This window comes from Salvelinus fontinalis, chromosome 12, assembly GCF_029448725.1.
Source record: "Salvelinus fontinalis isolate EN_2023a chromosome 12, ASM2944872v1, whole genome shotgun sequence".
Taxonomy (NCBI): Eukaryota; Metazoa; Chordata; class Actinopteri; order Salmoniformes; family Salmonidae; genus Salvelinus; species Salvelinus fontinalis.
In genome coordinates this window covers 8,481,114-8,491,023 of record NC_074676.1, presented here as the reverse complement: position 1 = coordinate 8,491,023, position 9,910 = coordinate 8,481,114, and positions in this window count along the sequence as shown.

Sequence of the window (9,910 nt, the reverse complement as noted above, 5' to 3'; positions counted from 1 at the left end):
TAAAATTAAACTTGAGAACTTTATAGATGTAAGCTTGCAATTTGATTTCAAAAGAGACAGTAGGGTTTTGACTACATGGTATACAGCTACGGTCAGCAGGTTAGGAGAATACGGGTAAAGTTATGAAAAGGGCTAGGGTTAAGTCAAATGCAAACATTCTCCATGCCGTGACTCGAACATGCAAGTTTTGACATTACTTTGACATAAGATGTATTCCATCTAGCCATGACTGTACAGTTTTTATTTTTTAGTTCACCTTTATTTAACCAGGTAGGCCAGCTGAGAACAAGTTCTCATTTACAACTGCGACCTGGTCAAGATAAAGCAAAGCAGTGCGACAAAAACAACACAGAGTTAGACATGGGATAAACAAAAGTACAGTCAATAACACAATAGAAAATTCTGTATACAGTGTGTGCAAGTGAAGTAAGGAGGTAAGGCAATAAATAGGCCATAGTGGCGAAGTAATTACAATTGAGCAATTACCACTGGAGTGATAGATGTGCAGATGAGGATGTGCAAGTAGAAATACTGGTGTGCAAAAGAGCAGAAAAACAAAAACAAATATATAGGGATGAGGTACAGTGGGGCAAAAAAGTATTTAGTTAGCCACCAATTGTGCAAGTTCTCCCACTTAGAAAGATGAGAGAGGCCTGTAATTTTCATCATAGGTACACTTCAACTATGACAGACAAAATGAGAAAAAAAAATCCAGAAAATCACATTGTAGGATTTTTAATGAATTTATTTGCAATTTGGAAAATAAGTATTTGGTCACCTACAAACAAGCAAGATTTCTGGCTCTCACAGACCTGTAACTTCTTCTTTAAGAGGCTCCTCTGTCCTTCACTCGTTACCTGTATTAATGGCACCTGTTTGAACTTGTTATCAGTCTAAAAGACACCTGTCCACAACCTCAAACAGTCACACTCCAAACTCCACTATGGCCAAGACCAAAGAGCTGTCAAAGGACACCAGAAACAAAATTGTAGACCTACACCAGGCTGGGAAGACTGAATCTGCAATAGATAAGCAGCTTGGTTTGAAGAAATCAGCTGTGGGAGCAATTATTAGGAAATGGAAGACATACAACTGTAAGGCATTTACACCAGAGCGAGATATCCCATTTCCTCATGTTTTTTCAGCTTCATATACAGTCAATGACCTTAGCCACATGTCAAACTCATTACATGGAAGGCCGAATATCTGCGGGTTTTCACTCCTCCCTTGTTCTTGTTTGATGAATTAAGGTCACTAATTAGTAAAGAACTCCCCTCACCTAGTTGTCTAGGTCTTAAAAGAAAGGAAAAAGTCAAGCCCGCAAACACTAGGCCTTCCATGGAATGAGTTTGACACCCCTGAACTAAGCAGACTAGACCTAGCTGCTATCGCATTGGTGTGTATGGGAGAGCCACCCCTGGCTTAAGCAGACTGGAACTGTGACTGTTTTTTTCAATGGTAAACAGCCTAGTAAATAGCCTGAGTAAGACATCTTCATTTATCCCCCATCTTTGTTTATACAACAAAAACGTGACAAAGGCGATGTCACAGGTGTGACTAATTTCCTCCAATTAAAATGTAATTCGATAATGGACTATTTAAGTGGTCACCTGTATTGCATTTAACAATGCTCTCTCTGTTTGAGAAAATGCCTGTGCATAGGAAGTGATGCAGTCCAGAGGCACCGTGGTGGATGTGTTTGATGGGGGGAAAAAGAGCTTAAAGTCTCCTGGGCTGCACTTTTTGCTTGTGATTTTTGCTTCTTCTTTGGTATGTTTTAATTCGCATGGTTTATTAAATGTATTCCTGAGAAAGTGTGAATGTTTTCAGAGAATTGCCCCTACTCAAAAGGTGAACTGTATAAACCATGTAATTATTGATTAAATGAGTACGCGCTGTGTTTTTTTTCTCTACCTTTATGCTGCTGCTCAATCCAGATCCAAATCTATCAATTTTCCAGCTTTTGACATTGAGTGTAGCTCTGCAGGATCTGGGAAGTTGTGAAGTAGAGGCTTTTCCTGTTGTGTGTGTGCGCAGTGCTGCCTCTGTCTATCCGCTTTCACGTCGGGCCTCCGACCACTAGAAGTCAGTTGGGGTCTCAACTAACTGTTGAGAGTTAGCAGAATATACAAGGTAAAATTTCTAAATGGGTTAGTGCCTCAGCAGTTTTCCTCTTGTTATGTTAGTCAATGACAATGAGAGGCGTCATGCCCATAGGGGGCACAGGGGCACGTACGCTCTAAGATTTTTCCTGTTTACATATACATATATTTTCCCCTGTAATACTACTAGCCACTGGCTTGAGCGAGCCCAGATTGGGAACCTATCTCCCAACCTTATAACTCGCCACCAAGAAGCCATTTCAGTCTATCAATCAAGTTAGAGTAGCTAGCTTGTCTATCTTAGCTAGCATGCCTGCTGGAAAGGTTAAATGAAAAGCAAGCAATAACTAACATTCCTTTCAGTCTTTTACCCAGATTTTTGAAAATCTTTAAAAAAAGAACCACAAGTCAGGAAATAGACAGAGGTATGCATAGAAATGCATACCTCTGTTCCCCCGAGCCATCCTCACGTACTTTGTGTCCCTTCAGATGGTTGGCGTGTATGACACCCCTGATGACAATCACTAATGAAATGGGTAAAACCATATGTGAACATTATTAAAGTGACCAGTGTTCCCTGTCTATGTACATAGCACAGCAGCCTCTAAGGTGCAGAGTTGAGTAACCGGGTGGTAGTGGCTGAGGTCCTTGATGATCTTCTTGGCCTTCTTGTGACACCGGGTGCTGTAGATGTCCTGGAGGGCAGGCAGTGTGCCCCGGTGATGCATTGGCCAGACGGTACCACCCTCTGAAGAGTCCTGCGGTTGCAGACTGTGCAGTTGCCGTACCAGGCGGTGATACAGCCCGACAGGATGCTCTCTATGGTGCATCTATAAAAGTTTGTGAGGTTCTTAGGCGCCTGTGGTTGAACCATTTCAGATTGTCAGTGATGTGTACGCCGAGGAACTTGCAGCTCCATCGATGTGGATAGGGACGTGCTTCCTCGGCTGTCTCCTGACGTCCACGATCAGCTCCTTCATTTTGTTGAGGATGAGGGAGTGGTTAATTTCCTGGCACCACTCCGCCAGCGCCCTCACCTCCTCCCTGTAGGCTGTCTCGTCATTGTTGGCAATCAGGCCTACCACTGTTGTGTCATCTGCAAACTTGATGATTGGGTTTGAGGCGTGCGTGGCCACAAAGTCATGGGTGAACAGGGTGAACAGGAGGCGGCTGAGCATGCACCCTTGAGGGGCCTTGTGTTGAGGATCAGCGTAGTGGAGGTGTTGTTGCCTACCTTCACCACCTGGTAGCCTCCCGTCAGGAAGTCCAGGACCCAGTTGCACAGGGCGGGGTTCAGACCAAGGGCTGAGACTGAGCTGTAAAAATGAACAGCATTCTTACATAGGTATTCCTCTTGTCCAGATCTGATAGGGCAGTGTGCAGTGCAATTGCATCATCTGTGGATCTATTGGGGCGGTATACCAATTGCAGTGGGTCTAGGGTGTTGGGTAAGGTGGAGGTGATATGATCCTTAACTAGCCTCTTTAAGCACTTCATGATGACAGAAGTGCGTGCTACGGGGCGATAGTCATTTAGTTCAGTTACCTTCGCTTTCTTGGTTTACAGGAACAATGGTGGACATCTGAAAGAAAGTGGGGGAACAGTAGACTGGGATAGGGAGATATTAAATATGTCCATAAATACTCCAGCCTGCTTGTCTGCGCTCTGAGGACGCGACTAGGGATGCCATCTGGGCCGGCAGCCCTGTAAGGATTAACGCACTTAACTGTCTTATTCACGTCGGCCATGGAGAACGAAAGCTCTCAGTCCTTGGGAGTGGCCTGAGTTATCCTCAAAGCGGCGAAGAAGGTTTTTAGCTTGCCTGGGAGCAGGACGTCGGTGTCCATGACGTGGCTGGTTTTCCCCTTTACACGTCCCCTACATCCCCTATACACGTCCTGATGAACCCAGTCGCCGTGTCAATGTATATGTCAATGTTATTCTCAGAACATACTGGGAACACATCCCAGTCCACATGATCAAGACAATCTCGAAGCTTGGATTTCGATTGGTCAGACCAGCCATGTAATAGACCTTAGCACTGGTACTTCTTGTTTGAGTATCTGCCTATAGGAAAGGAGGGTCCGAATGGAGTCGTGATCTGATTTACCGAAGGTAGGGTGGGGGAGGGCCTTTTAGCCATCCTAGATGGAAGAGTAATATTCGTCTAGAGTTTTGGAAGTGAGTCTCCCAGTCCCTGCCGCTGAAAAACATCCCCACAGCATGATGCTTCCATCACCATGCTTCACCGTAGGGATGGTGCCAGGTTTCCTCCAGATGTGACACTTGGCATTCAGGCCAAAGAGTTCAATCTTGGTTTCATCAGACCAGAGAATATTGTTTCTCATGGTCTGAGAATCTTTAGGTGCCTTTTGGCAAGCTCCAAGCGGGCTGTCATGTGCCTTTTACTGAGGAGTGGCTTCCATCTGGCCACTCTACCATAAATGATTGATTGTTGGAGTGCCGCATAGATGATTGTTCTTCTGGAGGTCCTCCCATCTCCGCAAAATAACTCTGGAGCTCTGTCAGAGTGACCATCAGGTTTTTGGTCACCTCCCTGACCAAGACCTTTCTCCCCCGAAGAGTCTTGGTGGTTCCAAACTTCTGCCATTTAAGAATGATGGAGGCCACTGTGTTCTTTGGTATCTTCAATGCTGCAGACATTTTTTTGGTACCCTTCCCAGATCTGTGCTTTGACACAATCCTGTCTCTGAGCTCTACGGACAATTCCTTCGACCTCATGGCTTGGTTTTTGCTCTGACATGCACTGTCAACTGTGGGGCCTTATATAGACAGGTGTGTGCCTTTCCAAATCATGTCCAATCAATTGAATTTACCACAGGTGGAGTTGAAGAAACATCTCAAGGATGATCAATGGAAACAGGATGCACTTGAGGTCAATTTTGAGTCTTACAGCAAAGGGTCTGAATACTTATATAAATAAGGTATTTCTGTTTGCAAAAATTTCACTGTTTTTGCTTTGTTATTATGGGGTATTGTGTGTAGATTGATAAGGAAAAGGCTGTAACTTAACAAAAAAAGTCAAGGGGAAAAAGGAAAAAGTCAAGGGGTCTGAATACTTTCCGAATGCACTGTACACGGCTGTGACAATGACCGAAGAGAATTCTCTCAGGAGGTAATGCAGTCGGCATTTGATTGTGGGGTGAACAAAAGAGCTTGAGTTTCTGTACGTTATCACAATCACACCATGAGTAGTTAATCATGAAACATACACCTCCACCTTTCTTCTTCCAGGAAGGTTATTTGTTCCTATCTGCGCAATGTACTGAGAACCCAGTGATGTACTGAGAACAATGTCAAATGTTTTATTAAATTAGTACTGTTTTTATTTGCCTCTACTTTAGGCTGTCAAGACTAGGGTTGCAAAGGGTCGGAAACTTTCCGGTAAAGTTAAGCCTTGTAATTTGGGCAATTTTGCTAAAATTCATCAAAAAAGTTAGCTTATAACAGTGAAGTTTTTTGGTGGGATACACATAAGGAAATTCTAGGTCTTGTGGGATATGTTAATTAAACTATCCCCAATTCAATGGAATTACAACCCTCTGCATGCACGGTGCACTCTTCAATCACGTGTACAGCTGATTCTCAAGATCTCGCACACTAATGAGATGCTATTGAGCCCACACTACTACACTGTCTGAGCCAAGGACTTCATGATTTCTTGTAAGTTTTAATTACAATACTTGGTGGGGTGAATATATTTTATATGACATACATGATTTTTTGTCAACTAGTAAATAGTAGCCTACAGCAAAGTGTGTTTAAATCATTTCTAACTTGTTAACAATTTCTGCTAGTTAGTTTTTGCCATCATGTGGGTTTTAGCTTGCTTGAACCTGTTTCCATACATGTTTCATTTTAAAACATGTATCTTACAAAGGAGTTTTTTAATCTAACTGCTTAACTATTTATCTGTACATGAAATTTTTTTTTTTTTTTTTTTTTTTACATTTCTTTTTTTTTACAATCTTTACAGGAAAATGCCACGGGCACTATCTGATGTGTGGAGACATTTCACTGCAGCTAATGTAGAAGGAAAAGCTGTGTACATTTGCAAATACTGTGCCAAATCATATGTGAAGAATGCGACAAAGATGCAGAATCATCTGGCCAAGTGCATAAAGTTCCCTCAGCGCTCACAACAAGCAGCCTCTGACAAAAGTCCCTTTACTTCTATTCAAGGTGAAAATGATGAATCAGACATCTCATCAATAGAAACAGCTCATGGTCCTCCTCAAAGTTGTTTTACTCAATGGAGGAACGTAGACAGAGAAATGTTAATTAATGTCTTGCTCGAGCTGTGTATGCAACTGGTTCAGCTCTGATGCTCACAGGCAAAGTGTATTGGAAGAGATTTCTGAATGTTCTTCGCCCAGCATACACCCCTCCAACCAGACATGCTTTATCTACTCATTTTCTGGATGCAGAGTTCAACAGAGCTCAGGTGAAGGTCAAGCAAATCATAGAGAAAGCAATCATCTCTGATGGGTGGTCAAATGTTCATGGGCAAGGAATATTTAACTACATCATCTCCACCCCTCAACCAGTATTCTACAAGAGCACAGACACAAGGGACAACAGACACACGGGTCTCTACATTGCAGATGAGCTGAAGGCAGTCATCAATGACCTTGGACCACAGAAGGTATTTGCACTGGTGACAAACAGTGCTGCGAACATGAAGGCTGCTTGGTCTAAAGTGGAGGAGTCCTACCCTCACATCACACCGTTTGGCTGTGCTGCTCATGCACTGAATCTGCTCCTCAAGGACATCATGGCACTGAAAACAATGGATACAGTCTACACGAGAGCCAAGGAAATGATTAGGTGTGTCATCAAGTTACAGCAGCAATCTACCTCACCAAGCAAAGTCAGAAGAATAAGAGCACCACATTGAAGCCCAGCAACACCTGTTGGGGTGGTGTTGTCATCATGTTTGGCAGTCTCCTGGAGGGGAAGTCTCTCCAAGAAATGGCCATATCACAGTCTGCCGATATGGACAGCCCAATCAAGAGGATCCTCCTGGATGATGTATTTTGGGAGAGAGAGTGGTAACCAACCTGAAACTCCTGAAACCTATAGCAGTAGCCATTGCACGGATTGAGGGAGACAATGCCATCCTGTCTGATGTTCAGTCTCTGCTTGCAGATGTAAGAGAAGAAATCCGTACTGCCCTGCCCACTTCACTGTTGCTCCAAGCAGAGGAAAATGCAGTTCATCAAAGAGCGTGAAGACTTCTGCATGAAGCCCATACACGCCGCAGCGTACATGTTGGACCCCAAGTATGCTGGCAAGAGCATCATCTCTCGTGTGCAGAGATCAACAAGGCCTATGGTGTCATCACTACTGTGTCTCGCCACCTTGGCCTGGATGAGGGCAAGGTTCTTGGCAGTCTGGCGAAGTACACTTCCAAGCAAAGGCTTTGGGATGGAGATGCAATATGGCAGTCGTGCCAACAGATCTCATCAGCCACCTGGTGGAAGGGACTTTGTGGATCTGAGGCTCTTTCCCCTGTTGCCTCCATCATCCTCCAAATCCCACCAACAACAGCCGCCTCAGAGCACACCAAAGCACGAAAAGGCTGACTAATAAATGGGTTGAAAAATTGGTGGTCATCCGGGCAAATTTGAGGCTTTTTGAATCTGACAACGAGCCATCCTCAACAAGGAAAGTGGAAAGTGACAGTGAAGATGAGGCCTTAGAGTCTGATGTTCAAGAAGTGGACATTGAGGAGGTCCAGGGAGAAGACATGGAAGCCTGAGAGGAAGACAACCAAAGCTTTAGTTTCTAGACTATCATTTTACAAATGTATGTTGAAAACGTTTTTGGGAGATGTGATGGATCATTCAATATTCCCTTTTTTTTTTTGTTCAGTGAAATCATCCCATGTGAAGAGTCAACTCATTTAATTAAAGTTCAATTCATAACTAAATAGTTTTTAAAATTGCTATTGGAAGGATTTAATCATTTGCAATTATGTCTACTTATGATAAGGTAAAAGGTTTATGTTTCTGTCTCCATATGATATGGTAAATATATCCAATGCAAAAACTGTCAGGTTTTGGCCAGGACTGTTCAGGTTTTGGTCACTAGATGTCCCCATTGCACCTTTTTTGTACCTTTTGTTTTTCCTTGCTCTAATTATTGTTTGCACCTGTGTGTCGTTCCCTTGTTAGTATTTAAACCCTGTGTGTTCCTCAGTTCCTTGCTCAGTGTTTGTATGTTAGCACCCAGCCCCAGCCTTGTTCTGAACATATGATTCTCTTATTGGATTTTCCAGAGGTTCTCTGGTTTAGTTCTTGTGTATTTCTGAGTAGTCTTTTGAGGTTTGTTTTTCCCTGCTGTTTTTTTTCCACTTTGTGGAGTTTCTTTGTATTTTGGAGGATATCCATTTTGTGCTTCTTGGCTTTATGTTTGGACATTGTGGATTGAGATTCTTTGCCTGAAGATTTTGTTCTTTAATTAAACCACCAGCTCTAGTACTGCTGTGTCTGCCTCATCTTCTGGGTTCTGACGATTATTAGTGACTGTTTCTCGCACCGGGTCCTGACAGAAACACTGAGCCTTTATAATGAACCCAGAGGCAGCCAGTACCCAGGATTTTTATTCCATCCTGTCCCACCACGAGGGGACTGTCCAACGCCACGAAGCTGCTCTGGTTCAGCAAGAGGCCTTAATGGCTAGACATTCTCAACTTCTGTCAGAGATGCTGACTTCCATAAAGCAGATTTCTGATCGACTTTCCCCGGCAACCGCTTCTGCTCCAGTTCATCAGATTCAAGTGCCCCTGGCAGTTAACTCCCTGGCTGAACCTCGTCTGCCGCCTCCCCAACGGTTCTCAGGTGATCCGAGTGTTTGTAAGGGGTTTTTCACCCAATGTTCTCTCTCCTTTGAGCTACAACCATCGTCATTTCCCACCGACCGGTCCAAGATAGCATATATCATCACCCTGCTGTCGGAAAAAGCCCTAGCCTGGGCTACTGCTGTGTGGGATGCCCAAAGTCCCTGCTGTGCCAGCTACTCTACCTTTGCTGAAGAATTCAAGCGAGTGTTTCAAGGTCCTACCAACGGCCCTGACTCAGCCAAACAGCTCCTGACTCTCCGCCAAGGTCGGCGCAGCGTGACGGACTATGCCATCCAGTTCCGCACTGTGGCAGCAGCAAGTGGCTGGAACGACGAGGCGCTCACAGTGTGTTTTTTGAAGGGTTTCTGACACCATCCAAGATGAACTGGCCACTCGGGAACCACCGGACAACCTCGAGTCCCTTATCAAGTTGGCTTCGCGCATAGACCAGCGTCTGAGAGAGAGAGAACTCAACCGTAGACCTCTCACCCTAGCTCCTATCGGTTCCAGCTCCGAGTCTCCACCTTTATCCTCGCTGGCTCCACCAGAACCCATGCAAGTTGGACGCATCTCCCAGGCTGAGAGAGACCGCCGGATGAGGGAGCGATGCTGTCTATATTGCGGCAAACCGGGCCATTTCCGCTCCACGTGTCCCGGGCTCCAGGGAAACGCACTCTCCCGTGCAGGCCTGGGAGGACTGTAACGGGAAACATAACCTCCTCCCATCCATCCAACTCCCGCCTGCTCATTCCAGTTACCCTTTCCTGGGACGACCACGAGTTTCCTCTTCAAGCCTTGGTTGACTCTGGAGCCGCAGGTAACTTCATGGATGGGGTCTGGGCGAAGGAGAATGGCGTTCCTTCTGAACCTCTAAGTGACCCCATAAGGGTTACTACGTTGGATAGAAGCCCTTTGGGATCTGGACTTGTCACTCGTGCCACTA